Genomic DNA, 17,918 nt, shown 5'->3' with positions numbered 1-17,918 from the left:
GGTCACCAAAGGTCCTATGAGCCACAAAAGATAAGAATGACTAACCTGCAAATCATGTCCAGCTTCCTCACTTGGCCGTCAAGGCCTTGCCAGTTGCCCTCAGACCACTTTTGCAGCCTACTTATTCGCTACTTTCCTCCGTGACCTATTGGTTCCAGCCCTGCCATTTCCGTGTTCTTGGTCTAATTAACTTCACTTAGCTTTTCCTGTCTCTTACTACCCTATGACATTCATTAATTTAGGACACAGATTAGTAAGCACATACTCTGCAGACATTCTTTCTGCCCTCCATTCACCCATTCTCTCAATTCTTTGTGATGTTTTCTCTTTGAGTGTCCAGCTTTTCTGGCCACTTGGTCTCAAAGTGATTTCATTTCTCCCTAAATGTATTTAGCTATTCATTTGGTACATTGCCTTGACTCGTTAAATACACATACTTTTCATTTGCTTAAATATCTCTCGTAGCTACTCTGCAATAAACATATCTTGCACATAATCGTAAAAAAGGAATTGTTGTGTGAATTTATCGAAAATGAAAAAAACAGAGGGGCGCCTGGGTGGCTCAGTCAGTTAAGCGTCCGACTTTGGCTCAGGTCATGATCTCATGGTTCGTGAGTTTGAGCCCCACGTCGGGCCCTGTGCTGACAGCTCGGAGCCTGGAGCCTGCTTCAGATTCTGTGTCTCCCTCTCTGTTCGTCCCCCACTCGTACTCTGTCTCTCTCTCTCTCTCAAAAGTAAATAAAGATTAAAAAAATTTAAAAAATAAAAATAAAATGAAAAAACAGATAAAAATAAAACCTATTCTTTGACACACACACACACACACACACTCACACACACACACTCACACACACTCACACACACTCACACACACTCATCCTCCTCTGAAAAGATTTCCTGGTTCAGGCCTTAATATTTTTATGTTGTCTTCACTGTCAGTTTTATCTGAAAGTAGCCTTAGTCATTCCCTTATTTTACAGAATGAGAATGTGGACCCTTTGGTTGAGGTCCTCCCCACCCACCCCTAACGGCGGTTTCATGTCAGAGAGACAATTAGAATATGTGCTTCTTTAATTCACCCCCAAATCAAACCACAAGTCCATGCCATTTAATATAATGCTCACTCACATTTATCTCAAACTAGTATCATTGAGCCTAAGTGAAAATTAGCCCCTGTTTCAGTGTGGTTTTCCAAAGATGAAGACTTACTTTTTACTTTTGTTACTGTTCATTTGTCCAAAAAGGCCTAAACGATGAGGAGGTCTAACCTGTATGCTTCATAAAAAACTAACACACGAAACATCTGCATTCACTGCTTTGGTATTCTCAAGCAAAATTTCTCATCTGCGTGGAACACAGGTCTGTGCAGACAGGTTGTTCCGGTGGCCTAAGGAGGAGAAGAGGAAATGATCATTAGATTAAAGGTTTTATGAGGCAGTGAGGCACAAGAAACCTGTAGCTCTCATAGTTGCCCCTCCCTGGCCTGATGTGGTTATTTTCCTAGTACATTATAAAAACAGTCCTCTGATTATATCTCGAGTTGAATGTATTTTGTTTGCAGTGGCCTGCCTTCGTGGGTCGAGCAGTCTGGTACTTCCCATGCAGAGGGTGGTTGGACTCCCCCAGCTTGCACCAGTAAGACTTAGCGGCCGTCTTGTATCTGCTACTGGGCATTGTGGACCCTGGGAAACCTATCATTTTACCGCACTGCTCTGTGGATTCTCCTGCTTGTGCCCACTGATCTGGAAAAACTTAGGGACCCATCAGATCTCCTACGTACTACTTGACCTTCAGTCTTGTCAGACGTGCCTGCCACAAACCGTGTCTCTTCCCAGTTTAACTAGCCCTTTGCCCCCCTGCACTTAACCCTCAACATTCTGGGAAATTCTGTGTCATAACCAGCTTGTTTTCTTATCTGCCAACTCAGGCCTTGTGTGGAAATTGCCTTTGAAAGCCACTATTTACTTAATTTTTATATTCTCTTTATTTTTTAATTTTGAAAGCCACATATGTGGCTTTATTTTTATAGTCTTTTTTTTAATGTTTATTTATTTTTGATAGAGAGACAGAGCATGAGCAGGGGAGGGGCAGAGAGAGGAGACACAGAATCCGAAGCAGGTTCCAGGCTCTGAGCTGTGAGCACAGACCCTGATGCAGGGCTCGAGCTCACGGGGCTCGAACTCACAAACCATGAGATCATGACCTGAGCCGAAGTCAGACGCTCAACCGACTGAGCCACCAGGCACCCTTATTTTTACAGTCTTTTAAAATAAGCTTTATGGGGGCGCCTGGGTGGCTCAATCAGTTAAGCATTGAACTCTTAGATTTCGGTTCAGGTCATGATCTCACCGTTGTGGGATTGAGCCCCAAGTTGGGCTCCTCGCTTGGCATGGAGCCTGCTTGGGATTCTCTCTCCCCCTCTGCCCTTCGCCACACGCATTCTTTCTCTCTCAAAAATAAATAAAATAAGCTATATTAAGGGAGTGGACGTGACCACTGTTACCAGTTTGATGTGTGAAGATACATATTTTAAATGTTTGCTAGCTCTGCAAAGGTGATGTTACAGCTTTAAGCTTCCAGAAAAAGAAATCTCATTTGTCACCTATACCAGAAGAATGGGGAGCAAACTAGGAGCAACCTCGAGTACCAAGGAGCTAGCTCTTTAGGAGTCTGACATAAGAGAAAAGCTTGCCATGGCTGTGGGAGCCGTGCTTCCTTGCTGTAGGAGGGGAAGGGCAAATACAGACTCTCGAAGTGAACCCATTAGATGCCAGTAGGATTGGTCTGAGTCAACTTCCTGCTTTCTATGACACAGTCCAACTGTTACTTAACGACCCTCAGTTCAGCAATGTCCTTGGTAATCGGACCTCTTGTCACAGCTCTACGAAACCTGTCCAAACTGGGACATTATTTGAGCCAACTTTTCATTCAAGTATTTACTGAGCACCTATATATTTTAAATTATTGGCCTGATTGACTTTTATTGATGTTCTTAGCCATTTGCCCACTTGAGGATGGGGTAAGGATTAGTTACTAGAACGGCTTTGTTTTGCAGGTCACGAAGAGAATTCCTCTAGATGCAAAATCAACTCCAAACCCAGAACACCTCTGACTCGCCTGTGTTGGCCATCAGCTGCCTTAAACATTCACACCACGTTTGAATATCTCCTTCTACAATGCAGTATTTTCTCCTGTCACCTTTTTTACATTTTGATGAATTATGTGCCTACTTAACCTAAACTGTGCTGGCTCTATAAAATGTCTATGCACTCTTCTGAGATAGGAGGCGCTGTACTTCTGAGAAACGTGCTGCTCTCTCCTTGGAGCCTGTGCATTTGGAGACCACTCCTGCCTGGTCACAACATGGGAATCTGCGAAGTGTTTAAAAACTGTCGCAAGACCGGTAGAGTCAAGTGGGGCAGTCCGTACGAGAGCACGTTCAGAGGGAATATCTGTGCTAACAGAATTACACCAAAGTATATTTTCAGGACGACTTTCTTATTTCTGCCATCTATTGGAATAAATTATTTTTCTGCTTTCTGTGGAAATCTGGTTTCGGTGTTTGTTAAGTTCATTTTTGGAAGCTTTTCTATCTTTAGATATGATGCCTTTAAAAAAAAAACTGATGTAGTTCAAACTAGGTTGGAAGTGTAACCCTGGTCATGTGGTTTGACATACCTGAAGATACTGGTGAGTACTTCCCTGAATCATTAGTAATCATTTCAGCGCTTACTGTAGCCAAGCAAGGCACTGGAGGAATCAAAGGTGTGGAAATTGAGCCCCCTGCAAGGTCAAGAGCTGATACACAATTTGGAGAGATAAGGTCAGTATACATAGAACTGTAATGCAAAGGCCATGTCTGACCATGGTCCATAAAAAAGTGGTCATGATGGTGAGCAAGTTGAAGGTTCCTTGTATCACAGCAGCTCCTTGTACCATCACACCCCCAGAAATAGCACCGGAGAAATCGAGGTAGATTAAAAAGCCTGGTATAGGACAGTATTTCTGTGTTTTGGTAGCAGGCATCTGAATAATTCACTAATTTGGGGACTTTATTAGTTTTAAGAAATTAAAATTTTAAATGGATCTAAATTTTCACCAGTGCATGGCTTTTTGACAACCAGCCAAGCCAAGAATGGATTTCCTGTTTTGCAGTTTGTGCTTTTCTATTCCTCCCCGACTATCTGAACTCATTGCTTTGCCGTTCTTAGGACAAAAGAGTTTCAAGTTGACATGACCGTCCTGCTTTCATTTCTTTGTTTCCATTCTTTACTTTTTGAACTTCAGATTTTCCCGAGAGGCAACTTCATACTTTACATTTCCAGCAAAAGGGTAGCCAATTTCATGGAATCCATAAAACCCTGAAGATCTGACACTGGAGGGGACCATGGTAACAAATGCTAGCTAACCCCATCGTTTTATAGATAAGCAATCTGCACCCAGACAGGGAGAATCGCTTGCCTAGTTAAATGTAGCTGCTCAGAGGCAGACCAGGGAGTAGGATCCCTGGTTTTGTAATTTCCATTCGAAAGCCCTTTTCACTTGCTACCCTGACTCTCCCACAGTTGGAGCCAACTTTGAGCTTCGAGTAGAAGGGAAGACTTCTGCCAGGCTGTCTCCCATTAGAGCAGTTCACTTGACCCTTAATATCTGTCATTTAAGAAAGCAATGCAGGTGGTTACGGTGGCCACATAAAAGGATGCCACAGTCTTTGAGCCCTAGCCATGGGGGAAGCGTGACTCCATTGCAGCTCTCCACCCAGATTCTTCTCGCCAGGCTCTGCACCCCATTATCCCTGGGGGCGGGGGAGTCCATCTAAAACCTTCCCACTGCCACCCTGCACTGCTTTCTTGCAAACCACCACGGTTTTGAAGCTGAGCCTTGTGATGTCTCTTGTGTAGTGGCACTTCTTTGAGTGCTGCTTTCACGTGGCTTGAGTTCAGCATGCTGCATTAGCCAATAGGGAGCCTACATAGTTTTAGGACAGCAGACCTTAGCTATGGCGTGCTTGCAGCAGTGATGGAGAGCACCATTCATGATCATATTTTGACACATTTCCAATGTAATGGCCTAGTTTAAGGCAGAGGTCATGACCCTGGCTGATCCAAGTCCCTGATTTCTGCCTTGTTCTGTTACTTTGTACTGATGCTTTTTTTTTTTTACTTGCCATTTGCTCTCAATTAGACATTGGGAAACCAACTGGATTACATTGCTATTTGCACTAGGGCTTGCTTGCCACTTGCTGGGATCCAGTTCCTACAGACACGAGTCAGGAAGATTAGTATGTCGGCTGCACTAGTAACAGTGTGAAACACAAGGATGAGAGCCCTGAAGGGCCTGGTTCTGTGCCAGGGAGGTTTTGATTGTCCCCCAGAAGGGAGCATTCTGCTCAGTAAGCCTTCTAGGGAAGGAAAAGGCCCTAATGAGGTAATAGTTCAGGCCTGAACCTGGAAGGGTTCTCCAAACCCTACTGGGACTTACTGCTAGTGAGGCCCTAATGGCCTCAGCATAAAGCCTATGGAAGAAGACAGGAGTAGGGGCGCCTGGGCGGCTCAGTTGGTTGAGCGTCTGACTTCCGCTCAGGTCATGATCTCACGGTTCGTGGGTTTGAGCGCCACGTTGGGCTCTGTACTGACAGCTCAGAGCCTGGAGCCTGCTTCAGATTCTGTGTCTCTCTCCCTGCCTCTCTCCCACTTGCGTGCGCTTGCTCTCTCAAATATAAACATTAAAAAAAATTTTTTTTTGAAACGAAGAAGAGGAAAGGACCTCCTTTCCTAGCCAAATTAGAGATCAAAGACTTCCTAGATAATCGCAAGCCCCTAAAGGCCAGGTAGGGTCACTCTGTCACCTCATAGCTTTATTGGTATTGCTGAAATGAGGGAATCAGCTCAGATTCCGTGAGGGAAACTTGTCGAGTTCCCTTTGCCCAGGAAGTCACTTAACTCTTGAGCCTGTTTCCTTGTTTATGAAAGTGTTGAGAATATTAATATTAACCAGTATATAAACTCAGATACATGTTTTCTCCTCCCCTCATTCCTAGTAACTGACCCATTTTGTTACAGCATGGCCCATTGTCTGAGATGGATGGATGGCCGCGAATCACATTCTGCTTGGCAGTTCACTTGCTCCAGTGATTGTCGCGACCCCAGCTTAGAAGGAGCTCCATCCAGCCCTTTGAGAGGATATTGAAAATGTCCTTCTACAAAGCCTGTCCAGGTGAACACAGTGTGGACTCCTGGTATGATCATTAGACTAGGTGAGGCCCCAGGTTTGCAATCTTACTGCATCACTTGCAAGCTGGATTAACTTTGCACAAATCATTTAATTTATGAGCCTAAATTTTTTCTTCTACAGAATGGGGCAATACCTGCCCTTTCTGCTATCCAGGTTATTACCAAATGAGATGGTGGTGGTGAAGATGATTTGTAAATTTTAATAATACACAAAGTGTATTTTGGAAAGAAACGACAAAACTGCTGGGACCCCCTGATGACTTTCCTATTAAGATAAGCCCCAGAGGGGCAGCCAACTGATATTTTCTTCTACATTTGGTTTACCTTTTGATTAGTCATTTGTGCTTGGGTCATAGAAAAAGAAAAGGCATGCTCCAGGCTCCAGGTGTGAGCTCTCAGCAGGGAGATAGATCTCTTAGAAACCATCATAGCATAAATGCCTGGACCACATCCTTCCTGCCCTTCCAGATTCTACACGAGTTCTATGAGCCCTTCTGCCAGGACAGGAGTATTTCCAGCATGATTTGAAGATGTAATCTGAGGGGCACTGGTTACTTTTAACAATGTTTTCCTTGTTTTCTTTCAACATAGAATGATGTCTATATACTTATTACTGACCCAACAAAATTTTATCATATGTTACTTTGACATTGCTTCAGATATAGCACCATTTTGTGCATTTCTTCTGGGCAGTTTTTTAACAACAGTGCTTGGACTCATGGGAGATTTCCTTGTCCAAAAATTTGAAGAGTCAATTGCTCTTTTATTAAACTATATTTAAATTATATCTTAAAATACATATTTAGGCATTTTAGAATGGGTTCACCACCCTATCCTTGCTCCCTCCTGTTCAGAGAACAAATGTATTTTTTTTTAACGTTTTATTCATTTTTTTTTTAATTTTTTTTTTCAATGTTTATTTATTTTTGGGACAGAGAGAGACAGAGCATGAACGGGGGAGGGGCAGAGAGAGAGGGAGACACAGAATCGGAAACAGGCTCCAGGCTCCGAGCCATCAGCCCAGAGCCTGACGCGGGGCTCGAACTCATGGACCGCGAGATCGTGACCTGGCTGAAGTCGGACGCTTAACCGACTGCGCCACCCAGGCGCCCCTGTTTTATTCATTTTTGAGAGAGAGAGAGAGAGAGAGAGAGAGAGCACGCCAGCAGGGGAGGGGCAGAGAAAGGGAGACACAGAATCCGAAGCAGGTTCCAGGCTCTGAGCGGTCAGCACAGAGCCTGGTGTGGGGCTCGAACCCATGAACCATGAGATCATGACCTGAGCCGAAGTCAGTCGCTTAACTGACTGAGCCACCCAGGTGCCCCTAGAGAACAAATGTGTTTAAAATGAAGATGGGCTCTTAGGCAAACGTTATGTATTTTTTTTTCTTGCCCCTTTATTTCAACTTCTTCTCAAGAGTTGAATGGATGGAATTAATTGTAGAAAAATCCATAATTTTCAAAGAAAAAAAAATCACAGTATAAAATACCATTGTAAAGGATATTTATCATGGTACAGAATGAAAAAACACCTTAATGCCCTTAAGGAGAGGCTTAAATAAGTTATACTGCACCCAACTGAAGGAATATGGTGCATTTAATAATTTCTTTTTTTCTGGAACATATGCCTAGAAATGAGATTGAAAAGAGAAAACTACTAACATTGCTTCTGGATGGGAATCACAAGTGATTAAAATTTTCTTTTTCCTTGTTAGCATGTTCTCCTATGAAAAGGTAATACTTGAGTAAAAAACAATAACAATTATTTTAATAACAAAAGATAATAGAATATTAAGAGAAAAAGGATTTTTAACTTCTGTACATAGCAAAAAGCCTGGTGAGAAACAGACCAAAATGTTGATAATGATTATTTCTTCTATGGCTTTGTATATTTTCCAAAAAGAGCATGGTATTACTTCATAATCGGGGGTAAGAGGGAAGGCATTTTGGAGGGGACCATTGTCAAAATAGTGTTAGTACTTCCTCCAAACATTGTATAACACACACACTTTTTTTTTCTTTGAGAGCAATTCAGGGTCAGGGGAAATGAAGTCAACTAGCTCTATTAAAACACTGAAGCTATTCTGAATCAATAAAAATGAGCAAGTTCACACAGCAATTCTGATTAACTGTTTCCATTGTGCAGGACAAAGTACAGAGCATTCAGCTTATAAAATTCTGGCCTCCTTTTGTATAGGTGTTCACAGTGACAGCATGGTGAAATGAAAGGGAAGCATTGATTTCGATTCTGCCCACATAGAAAAGTAGAAGCCTGGGGTATTAATGTTCTGGGGTCCCACATGCATTAGAATAAGCCCCACTGTTCTTTCCCTCCCAAGTGCTCCAAGCAAGTCTTTTATTCAGGCTGTGTCACCGCTTCAGTTAAAACCTCCTCCTTTTGAAATGTGTTGGCTCTTTTTCCCCCCCAATACTCACCACCACCACCACCACCACCACCCCCCCCCCCCACCGGCCAGCCGTAAAACAGGAGTATTCTAGTGGCTAAGGATGCTCAACGACTAATACTGCTACCCACGTGAATCCAGTCAGGATTCTGACATGGTTTCCATAGTTTCTTTACACTGTCCAAAGTGTGGTACTACACTGTGGGTTGCCACTCCAAAACAGAACAAGCAGAGCAGATGTTTTATAAAAGTAGGCGATGTATTTGAGGAAGCCGGAGTGGAGAAGCTAAGTGTGACTGTGCAAGCCACAAAAGCTTTTCAGCAACACTCAACAGGTATTTCCAGCTCCTGTTCTTTGTCCCGATGTTAGCTGCTCGGAACAGTGGGAAGCAGGAGACTCCCCCTGGGCTCCTGGAGCTTCGAATTCAGCAGGGTGACAACTGGCACTGGGTGTCCCTGGTGGGTGGAGCCCGAGGTAGCCAGGTCCTGTGCCTTAGGACGGACTGGTTGCTGGGTAAGAGCACTAGAAACACTGGTAGCGGGATGCTTCTTGAAGGAAGTGACCTTTAAGGGTAAACCCAAAGGATGATTAAGAGCTAGGCCAACGACTGATGCCGCTGTTTCAAGAGTCTGCGAGAGAGAAGTATCCTGGGTTATGGTAATAGGAATGAAATGGAGTCAGAGAAGTAGTGTTTTGGGGGCTAGCGCATATTTACTAGCATATTCAGGTGACTGATTGGATGTTAGGGGTGGGGGTAATTAAGGGACAGGAAGGAGTCCAGGTTCCCCGCTGGGTGGACATTGGAACCTTTCACTGAGATGAGGGCAGTGAGGAGTTTAGTTGTAAACAGATGGAATTTGCCGGCACCAGAGGTATGCACGTGCAGATACCCAGTGCGCAATTGTTATGTGGCTCTGGAAGTTGAGCAGGAAACCTGGGCTGTAGGTGGGGGTGTGGGGCACCAGCATGGAGATAACTGAACCTGTGAGTGTGGCTACGAGGGCCAGGAAGAGCATGTAGAGTGAGCAGAGACGCAGTCTGGGCTGGAGGCTAGGAGCATCCTCTCTTAAGCGGTGGGCAGAGAAAGAAGAGGAATCTAAAGGGGACCCATGGAAAATGCCGCCTTGGCTTGGACAGTAGTCAGCACTGCCCTCCCCTCCAGCTTCCTCATATACCTTGTCCTATGAGTAAGTGGGACATATTCCTATTTTACAGTTGGAGATACTGCGGTTATGTGACTTAGTCAGTTTCACCCAGAGGCTACCACCTGAAATCCACAAAATTAGGTGCATGTACACTTGTCTGTGTTTTTCCCGGGAGCAAGTATATGGCTTTCATGAGACCTCTGGAAAGGTTCAGAACCACTGTTACTAGTACTATCAACAGTAGGGGCACCTGGCTGGCTCAGTTGGTGGAGCATACGACTCTTGATCTCAGGGTTATGGGTTTGAACCCCATGTTGGGCAAAGAGTTTACTTAAGAAAATAATACCAGGGGCGCCTGGGTGGCGCAGTCGGTTAAGCGTCCGACTTCAGCCAGGTCACGATCTCGCAGTCCTTGAGTTCGAGCCCCGCGTCGGGCTCTGGGCTGATGGCTCGGAGCCTGGAGCCTGCTTCCGATTCTGTGTCTCCCTCTCTCTCTGCCCCTCCCCCGTTCATGCTCTGTCTCTCTCTGTCTCAAAAATAAATAAATGTTAAAAAAATAAATTAAAAAAAAAAAAAGAAAAGAATACCAACAATAGCTGATCCTTCCCTGGTGCCTACTGTGTGCCAGGCCCTAAGGACTTTACCCTTCACCAGACTAACTGGGGCAGGACAGGGCAAAGAGAAGTATCGCACATCTCTCCCCTTTCTAATAGTCTCAACTCCTCTGTGTCCCCCCAACCCCCAGGCAGGAGAAAAGACCACCAATCTGGTCCTCTTTTCTCCCGTGGTGTTTACAGGGGCTGCTTACTGTTACTACTTCCTTTTTTAGAAGGAGAGGAGAACTGCCCCCTACTTTGTCCTAATCTCACTTCAGTCTCCACCTCGACTCCCAGTTTTCCCAAAGGTGACTCCCTTGTTTTGCCATGCTGGGAAGAGATGCTTGGATAGTGGGCAAGAAGCCCCCTCATGCCAAGCTGACTGGTTGTAGGGGCACCAGGGAAGAGCTGTGGCCAGGTGATCAGGACTCCTGCAGCCATGATCCTGGCTTTAGCCTGAATGACGATGGGTGGGCCGACCAGGTTGCTAAGATGTCCTCAGGGTCTATATGGAAAGGCAGGCACCCTGCAGGGGCCTAGGTGGGCACTGAGGTATGGGGGCCAAGGCATGCATCTTCCCCTCCTAACAGGATAGTACCTGCAATTGGCATTCAGGTTTGTTAACGTGCTTTATGTCTTGCTGTGACTGGTGTATAAGAACAGGTGTAGAGGATGGCACCCATTTCTTTTACACATTTCACTCCTGGGCTGGACCCTGTGAGGCCAGGGTGAAAACACTGGTGGTACCTCCCCTGGTGTTGCTGTCACACCAGGGAAATTTATGACATTGCGAATTTGCAGGGAAAACAAAAAAACCTGGGATACACAGGACCCCCCCCCCCCCCCACTTCACCCATAGTTCTCTGAACTTTTTATTCTTATTTATTTCTGTCTTCTAGCAACCTCTCTGGACTGTTCACTTCCTGGATGTGGAAATCCAGCTTCATAGTTTTACACTGGATTGAGGCTTTCGGAGCACACTTCCATCCATAGCTCAGCAATCTATTATCAGAGTTACAGGTCTTGGTTCCTGCTGCTTATCAATCTGTTCCTCCACTTGCTGTTTTTATCGGCCTACTTCAGGCCTCACCAAGAAGAATGTCTTGTTGTACCTGTCCTTTGGGAATCTTTCCTACAACAAATGCTAGATTGTTCTCACTCTCTGGCTTCCTGGTTTGCTATCAGTTAGAGTTGCTGATACTAACAATGTATGTTCAGCTCAGTGCTGACAAAAAACCAAACCAAAGCAAAAAACAAAATCCCACAGGAACTGCTAGCTGTCCTAGAAGTTTTCAGTCTTAGTGGAACAGACAAAACAATTTTGACAGGAATGCCGCCTTGGAAGATAACGGAATCACCAAACAGTCTGAGTTGCTGGCTGCCTTCTCTTGCCAGGCTACTTTCCCTTTGCTGCTGCTTCTCTTCTAAGAAGCTTCTGGTCACATTCCTCCCTAGAAGGTGGAGGAGGGGAGAGCCAACACTGTTGAGCACCATTATGCATCAGGTTCTGCATTTGATTTTCAAAATCAACCTGAGGGAAGTTATGCCAGAAATCAAGGAACAGTCAGCTTAGTTTGTGCCTTGCCCCAATACGTTAGCAAGAAAGTGGCCCTGAAACACATAGGTATCTTGTTGTTAACCCCTGCACTGCGGCCTCCCCTGTTATAAACTCTGTTGTTGTTATTGGAAGCTTTTCATGTCAGTCTCCTTCAGGTTCTGGGTTCCTCCAGGGCGAGGACTGTGTCTTCATGCACACATGAGACGTTCAACTTGTCATTTTATTTCTCTCTCTTCTCTTCCCCTACTCACCACTAAGCACAGGCTTGATTGATTATGCTGTCTAGTGACGTGCTTTGCACTCTCCCTAATTCAAGGACATATTAGTGTTTATGCCACTTGGTTTATTTTTTTTACTTATGTTTTTAAATATAATTTATTGTCAAATTGGCTTACGTACAACACCCAGTGCTCATCCCAACAAGTGCCCTCCTCAATGCCCATCACCCACTTTCCCCTCTCCCCCACCCCCATCCACCCTCAGTTTGTTCTCTGTATTTAAGAGTCTCCTATGGTTTGCCTCCCTCCCTCTGTGTTGTAACTATTTTTTTCCCCTTCCCTTCCCCCATGGTCGTCTGTTAAGTTTCTCATGATCCACATAGGAGTGAAAACATATGATATCTATCTTTCTCTGACTGACTTATTTCACTTATTTCACTTAATACCCTCCAGTTCCATCCACAAATTGCTGCAAATGTATGCGCCTCGATTTAATTGAGGACATAATAACACATGATATGAATAGTACAAAGCAATAAGTACATGAAGTGCTCATTTGGGTGGTAGAGGAAAGGGTATTAATGAGGGCAGTAGTAGATATGGTAGAAACAGACTTCATAAAAGATGTGGGATCTTGAGCCACGGAGGATAAGTAGGATTTGGACCATAAGGGGTTATTAAGCTCCTATCCCATGGTAGGCCTGGTTCTCCATATGGGGAGTGAGGAATCAGGGTAAAGAAGTAACAGATAGAGTGGAGAAGAGCCTTGGCACAGAATTGGGGGCTTTCTGGGAGAAGAAACCAAAGCTCAGAGCTGTCACATAAAGAATACTGCATCCTACGGAGAGGTTTAGGCCAGGGGAAGAACTGAACTCTTCTTCCCCCAAAGAATGTTTTTTAGGAGAAGTAAATGAGGGACGGGTGCCGATTGCCAACCATCAATTAGTATTTTTTAGATTCACCCTCAGCAATGCTCCAGTGTCCTCAGGAATAAGATCAGTTTTTAAAAGTGCGAGAAGGACACAGCTTTTCCTGAAGATCTTCCAGCTTTCAGTTAATCAGTCGCACTTCTGAAGCTGTGAAATCTTCAGGTATCATACAGGTCCACAGGGGCCTGGAAAGAAAATACTTAGACTCAAAAGGATAACACTCATTTAAATATGTACATAATCAGCAGGCAGGGCTCAGTCTGTGCTCGAATGAAGAATTGCAAACTTTAGGTCGTAAGTCAAGCTAGGACCCGTGGCAACCATTTAAATTATTTTAATTATTTTCAGGAGAAAATCGGAACCCAGAGAGGTCCAGCCCCTCACCTTGAATCCTATAGTAAGTGGGCTCAAATTGAAGTCTTGGGTCCAAGAACAATGTTTCAAATACATTAAGGTTTAAAGTGGGTGAAATGTCAGCATATCCAAAAAAAAAATATCGCTGGTAGGAAACACAGAGCATGGGCATTTGTGCTTGCTTCTAAGAGGGGAAAACGAATGGCCAGGGAACAGGGGTAGGGGAAAGATTTACTATTCACTGAATACCTTTTTGTACCTTTTGAATTTTGTGCTGTGTATATGTTACCTAATCAAAAAATAAATAATTTATTTTTAAGAGTTCAGCGGAGTCCTAAGTATTGCATTGTGTCCCCCATTGTGTCATGTTTGTGTAAAAAAAAAAAAAAATATATATATATATATATTTTTTTTTTTTTTTTTTTTTTGACGAAGGTTATGTAAATGATTCTGCAGAAGCAAGGTTAAGCACTTTAGAAGTGGTGATGGCAGTTGGTTTCTACTTTGTGGCTAGAACAAGAGGCTCCTGAGCCTTAAGCCAATGCTATTCCAGAGTCCCAACTTCCTGCCAATTTTGATTGTGGCACAATCTGGCAGGATAAAACCCAGAGAAACACAAATCAATTAGCAGTCAGTGATTTCATTCACTTCAGAGCAAGATATGGTCATTAACAAACCGTGATGTCTCTGTTAGTCAAAACTGTCCTTTCCAAGACAAGGGAAGATGCAAAGTCGGGAATCCAATGTACCTCACTAGTGAACCCCTTCAATGGCAGAGCCCTGTGCTAGAAGAATCAGGCTGCTCCTTGATCCCAGCGAACTGTTGCCCAGCAGAAGTGTGAAAATGATGTGTCAAAAGGGCAGTGGAACAATGGAAGAGCTAACCATCAGCTGGAGTTTTTCCAAACATAGTATTACGTGAAAGGATAGTCTGTGATGTGTTCCATGGAGATTTAATACATGAATCAAAATGTGAACAAGTGAGAGGAAACTGGCCCAAATTTCCCAAGCCAGTTTTTCTATTGATGCTTCAATTTTAAACTCCAGTTGATATGGGAAATTAGAATGTGGTATGTTAGACTTAAAAAAAAATAATTACAATCCTGCTACTTCCTGTGCAGTAGGGAAAAGACTTATTTCTTCACTGGGCATTGAGACCCTAAACTATTTTGAAGGATACAGAGGTGAGATTTACTTTCCCCTTAGGTATCTACATATACCCACCTACTAATATTGTTTACAAAGGTATTATTTTAGTGGCTGTTAAACTGCTAAAGTCTAGAGTTACCCTTACTTGCTATTTAGTTTACAGTACATCTTCTAAATGATGTCTTTGAAACAATCTGATAATACTACCATTCATTAACTGCTCACTATATGCAAAGCACTGTGGTAAGTACCTGGTGAATTTTTCCACTCACTTCTCACAACCCCCATGAGGTACTTACAGAGGAAGCTCACAGAAGTTAAATAATTTGTGCTGGTTCACATATGGTAGAGGCAGGGATTCAAATCCAGCATGTTATTCAACAAGTATTTAATGACTGTCTATGTCATGAAAGGTAGAGGATAAACAACCAGGCTAGTCCCTGCCCTCTTGAAGTTTATGATCTTTAGCAGTCTTTGAATTACAAAGTCCATGGTTTTGACATTGACATTATACTACTTTCCTAGGTCTGTGCAAAGAGGAGCCACATTTTCTAAGGCAATTATTCCTAAGAGAAATATGGCAGCCTGAGGGAATCTGGCCAAGCATTTCTGTTCTCCTATCCTCCTTTCTCCATGGCTACTAAAGTCATATTTCTGTTCTGTGCTCAGAAGATAACTTCTGTGCCCTTAAGAAGTATAAAGAGGAGTCTGGAAGCACAGGCTATGGTAACAGATCTGGGTTCCGGACCCAGCTGGTTCATTTACTAGCTGCCTGACCTTGAGCAAGTAATCCCACTGAGCCCTAATTTCCCCCTCTGCAAAAATGTGTGTATTACCATTGCGCGTCCCTATAGGGTGAACTAAATGAGATGATGAGCCCACCACACAGTACACGTTCAGGAGCAGAGGGTGGCTATTGTTATCAACAGGATTAGGGAGCACAAGAAAACCTCAGGCACATGTGTTATGAAGGTTTGTTTGTGTAGGCGCTTCTAGTTAGCACCCTGTTTGTACAGTCGTGTACAGGTATTCTCTCTCAAATGTGCACGCAATATAGTTGATCCCAGTGTCTGGGGCTTACGTACGCAATAAATATTAATTGAATGAACGAAAGACTAAAGGCAAGGTCAGTCTCAGCAAATTAAGAGGTTCAGATGTGGAGGACATACCTAAAACAGTCGATACAATTCCTCTCCTAAGCTTATGCCACTATGGTCCCGGAGCCCCCTTCAAGTTTCACTGAACTTCGAATGTAAATGCAAATTGGCATAAACATAAATATAAACGGGTATACGTATATTCAGGCCTCACCGTGTAGCTGTGAGATCAGATAAAACGCTGGACGGGAAAGTCATTGTAAATGAACCTCCTCTACAAACGTGAGTGTGGCTGGGTATCAAAGTCGGCCCACGCCCACGCAGCAGTGGCAGGCGCCAAGCCCCCGCTCCGCCCCCTCTTCCTGGTTTTTCCCGGCAATCCGCCCCTCCGGCGTCATGTGACAGGGGTGCCCTGCCGGGCCGAGTTCCTGATTGGCCCGGCTGCAGAGCGTCTCGCGATTGGCCCGAGGCCGGCGGGCCCCCGCCTCCCTCCTCCTCCTCGCCGCGGCCCACGTGAGGGGGGCGAGTCACGCGATTTCCGGGAACCCGTCAGGAAGGACATAAACAAAACAAACCGAGGCAGCATGGAGAGGGGCCGCGGCCCCTGCAGCGGAACCGGACCGAGCCCCTGAGCCGCCCCCACACGCACAGGTGAGCTCCGTTGCCCTCCGCCCAGATCCCGCAGGGGTCTGGGCTGGAGGACTAGCCAGGCGAGGGGCGGAGGAGGGCCGCTGGCCTACGAGGCAGCAGCGCCGGGGCTCTGAGCCGGGCCGGCGCGGGGCGGGGGCCGGGACCAGGGCCGAGTCTGGGGGCGCGCGGGCTTCAGGCTGCCGCCTGCCGGTCACGGGGTCCCCGGTTCCCCTCCCCCACCCCCGGCCCGGGACGGTTATATAAAAGCGCGGGGCGGCGGTGGAGGGGACCCACGGGTGGGCGGCAGGGTAGACCGGGGGTGGGCAGCTCCAGGCGTCTGTCCTGCCAGGCCGCCCGGCCCTTCACTGTTGCCTCCAAGCCCGGGGCCGTGGCTGCCGGCAACCGGCCTGTCAGAGAAGCGAGCGGGTGGGAGGGGCCGGAGAAGGGAGGGGAGGCGAGGCTGGCGGGGGAGGAGAGAGAGGGGCGTGTGAGGAAGGGCCGGGTCCACTAAGGTTGGAACCGTGCAGGCAAGAGACTAGGAAGCGCGCGCTGGGGGTGGGGGGGCTCCAGGCAGGGGTGTCTCTGGGGTAGCCGCTCCCCCTTCCCGTCTCCGCCCCAGAGACGGGCGAGAGGGGCCTCCCTCCCGGGATTTGTTTATATGTCTTCTCAAAGCAGCTTGAAGCGGCTCGTAGGCGGAGCCCTCAGCGCGGAGTGGCAGGCCGTTCGGCCCAATGGGGCAGGCGGACGGAGACTGCCGCGCCAATGGGCTTGGGGGAGGCGGTGCCGCGGAACCCCCCTAGTTGGTTAGGCTGTGCCGGGGGGTGGGTCGGGTGGGGCGGCCATGTTAGATGGGAGGGGACCGGTGGTGGTGGGTCACTGAGAGGGGAGGAGACAGGGCAAAGGGCGAGGGAGCCGGGCCGGGGGCGTTTCGGGTGTCCGAAGGCGAGTCCGATCGGACCAGGAAGTAGCTCAGGGGAGCCAGACCCCGACCCACCGCTCTCCCCTCCCGAGCAGAGGAGGCAGGGAAGTACCGAGGGCAGTCTAGCCGCCCATGGGGGTGGTTCCTGGGACTAGATGGAGCTCAATCTCTGGATTCTCCCTCTTTCTCTGCCCTACCCTTCCTGACAAACACGGCCGCCAAACCCTGTAATTGCTCTCTTCTAATCCAAGAAAGCAAACCTTTTTGCTGTTTTCTGAGCGGGCTTGAGCCTTACGACTACCTTAAGAAGGTACTTGGATAACTAGCGGTCTGAATTTCGGCACAAGGCCTCAGATAGAGGCAGGCAGTGAGGAGGAAGTTCTGCTTCTCTGGATTTTGCACAGAAGCCGGGACTAGAAAAAGCCGAGAAAGTTAAGAGCTGGGTGGGGTTTCCATGTTTTCATCAGGGTACCTTCTGAAGATCGCCCCCGCACTTGCTTGTCCAGTCTTAGGAGTAATTTGCCTCTCCTGCTAACATAAATCTGTAGCTCACGTGAATCAATTTCATGAGAAAACAGCCTTCAGAAAATTATTTACATTTGAAGGCTCTTTAGGAGTTTGTCTTCTGAATATCCTGCAGGTGAGGAATAGGATCAAGATCTGACTTAACTTCCTTTTTAAAAAG

The 17,918-nt window shown here is 46.0% G+C and overlaps 2 protein-coding genes across 2 annotated transcripts in view; both read left to right on the top strand.

Annotated features, from left to right (window-relative positions):
- The window catches only part of ATP6V0E1 (ATPase H+ transporting V0 subunit e1), a 33,893-nt gene extending 30,345 nt beyond the window's left edge, over nucleotides 1-3,548 (top strand). Inside the window, exon 4 of the mRNA XM_043595890.1 lies at nucleotides 3,056-3,548. The gene's annotated coding sequence lies outside the window, so the exon portion shown is untranslated. The remainder of the gene's footprint in view (nucleotides 1-3,055) is intronic.
- Nucleotides 3,549-16,159: 12,611 nt separating this feature from the next.
- CREBRF (CREB3 regulatory factor) overlaps nucleotides 16,160-17,918 on the top strand; it is a 59,602-nt gene continuing 57,843 nt past the window's right edge. Inside the window, exon 1 of the mRNA XM_043595860.1 lies at nucleotides 16,160-16,335. The gene's annotated coding sequence lies outside the window, so the exon portion shown is untranslated. The remainder of the gene's footprint in view (nucleotides 16,336-17,918) is intronic.

The sequence above is a fragment of the Prionailurus bengalensis genome, chromosome A1 (assembly GCF_016509475.1).
Source record: "Prionailurus bengalensis isolate Pbe53 chromosome A1, Fcat_Pben_1.1_paternal_pri, whole genome shotgun sequence".
Lineage (NCBI taxonomy): Eukaryota > Metazoa > Chordata > Mammalia > Carnivora > Felidae > Prionailurus > Prionailurus bengalensis.
This window is presented reverse-complemented; position numbering and strand designations above follow the sequence as displayed.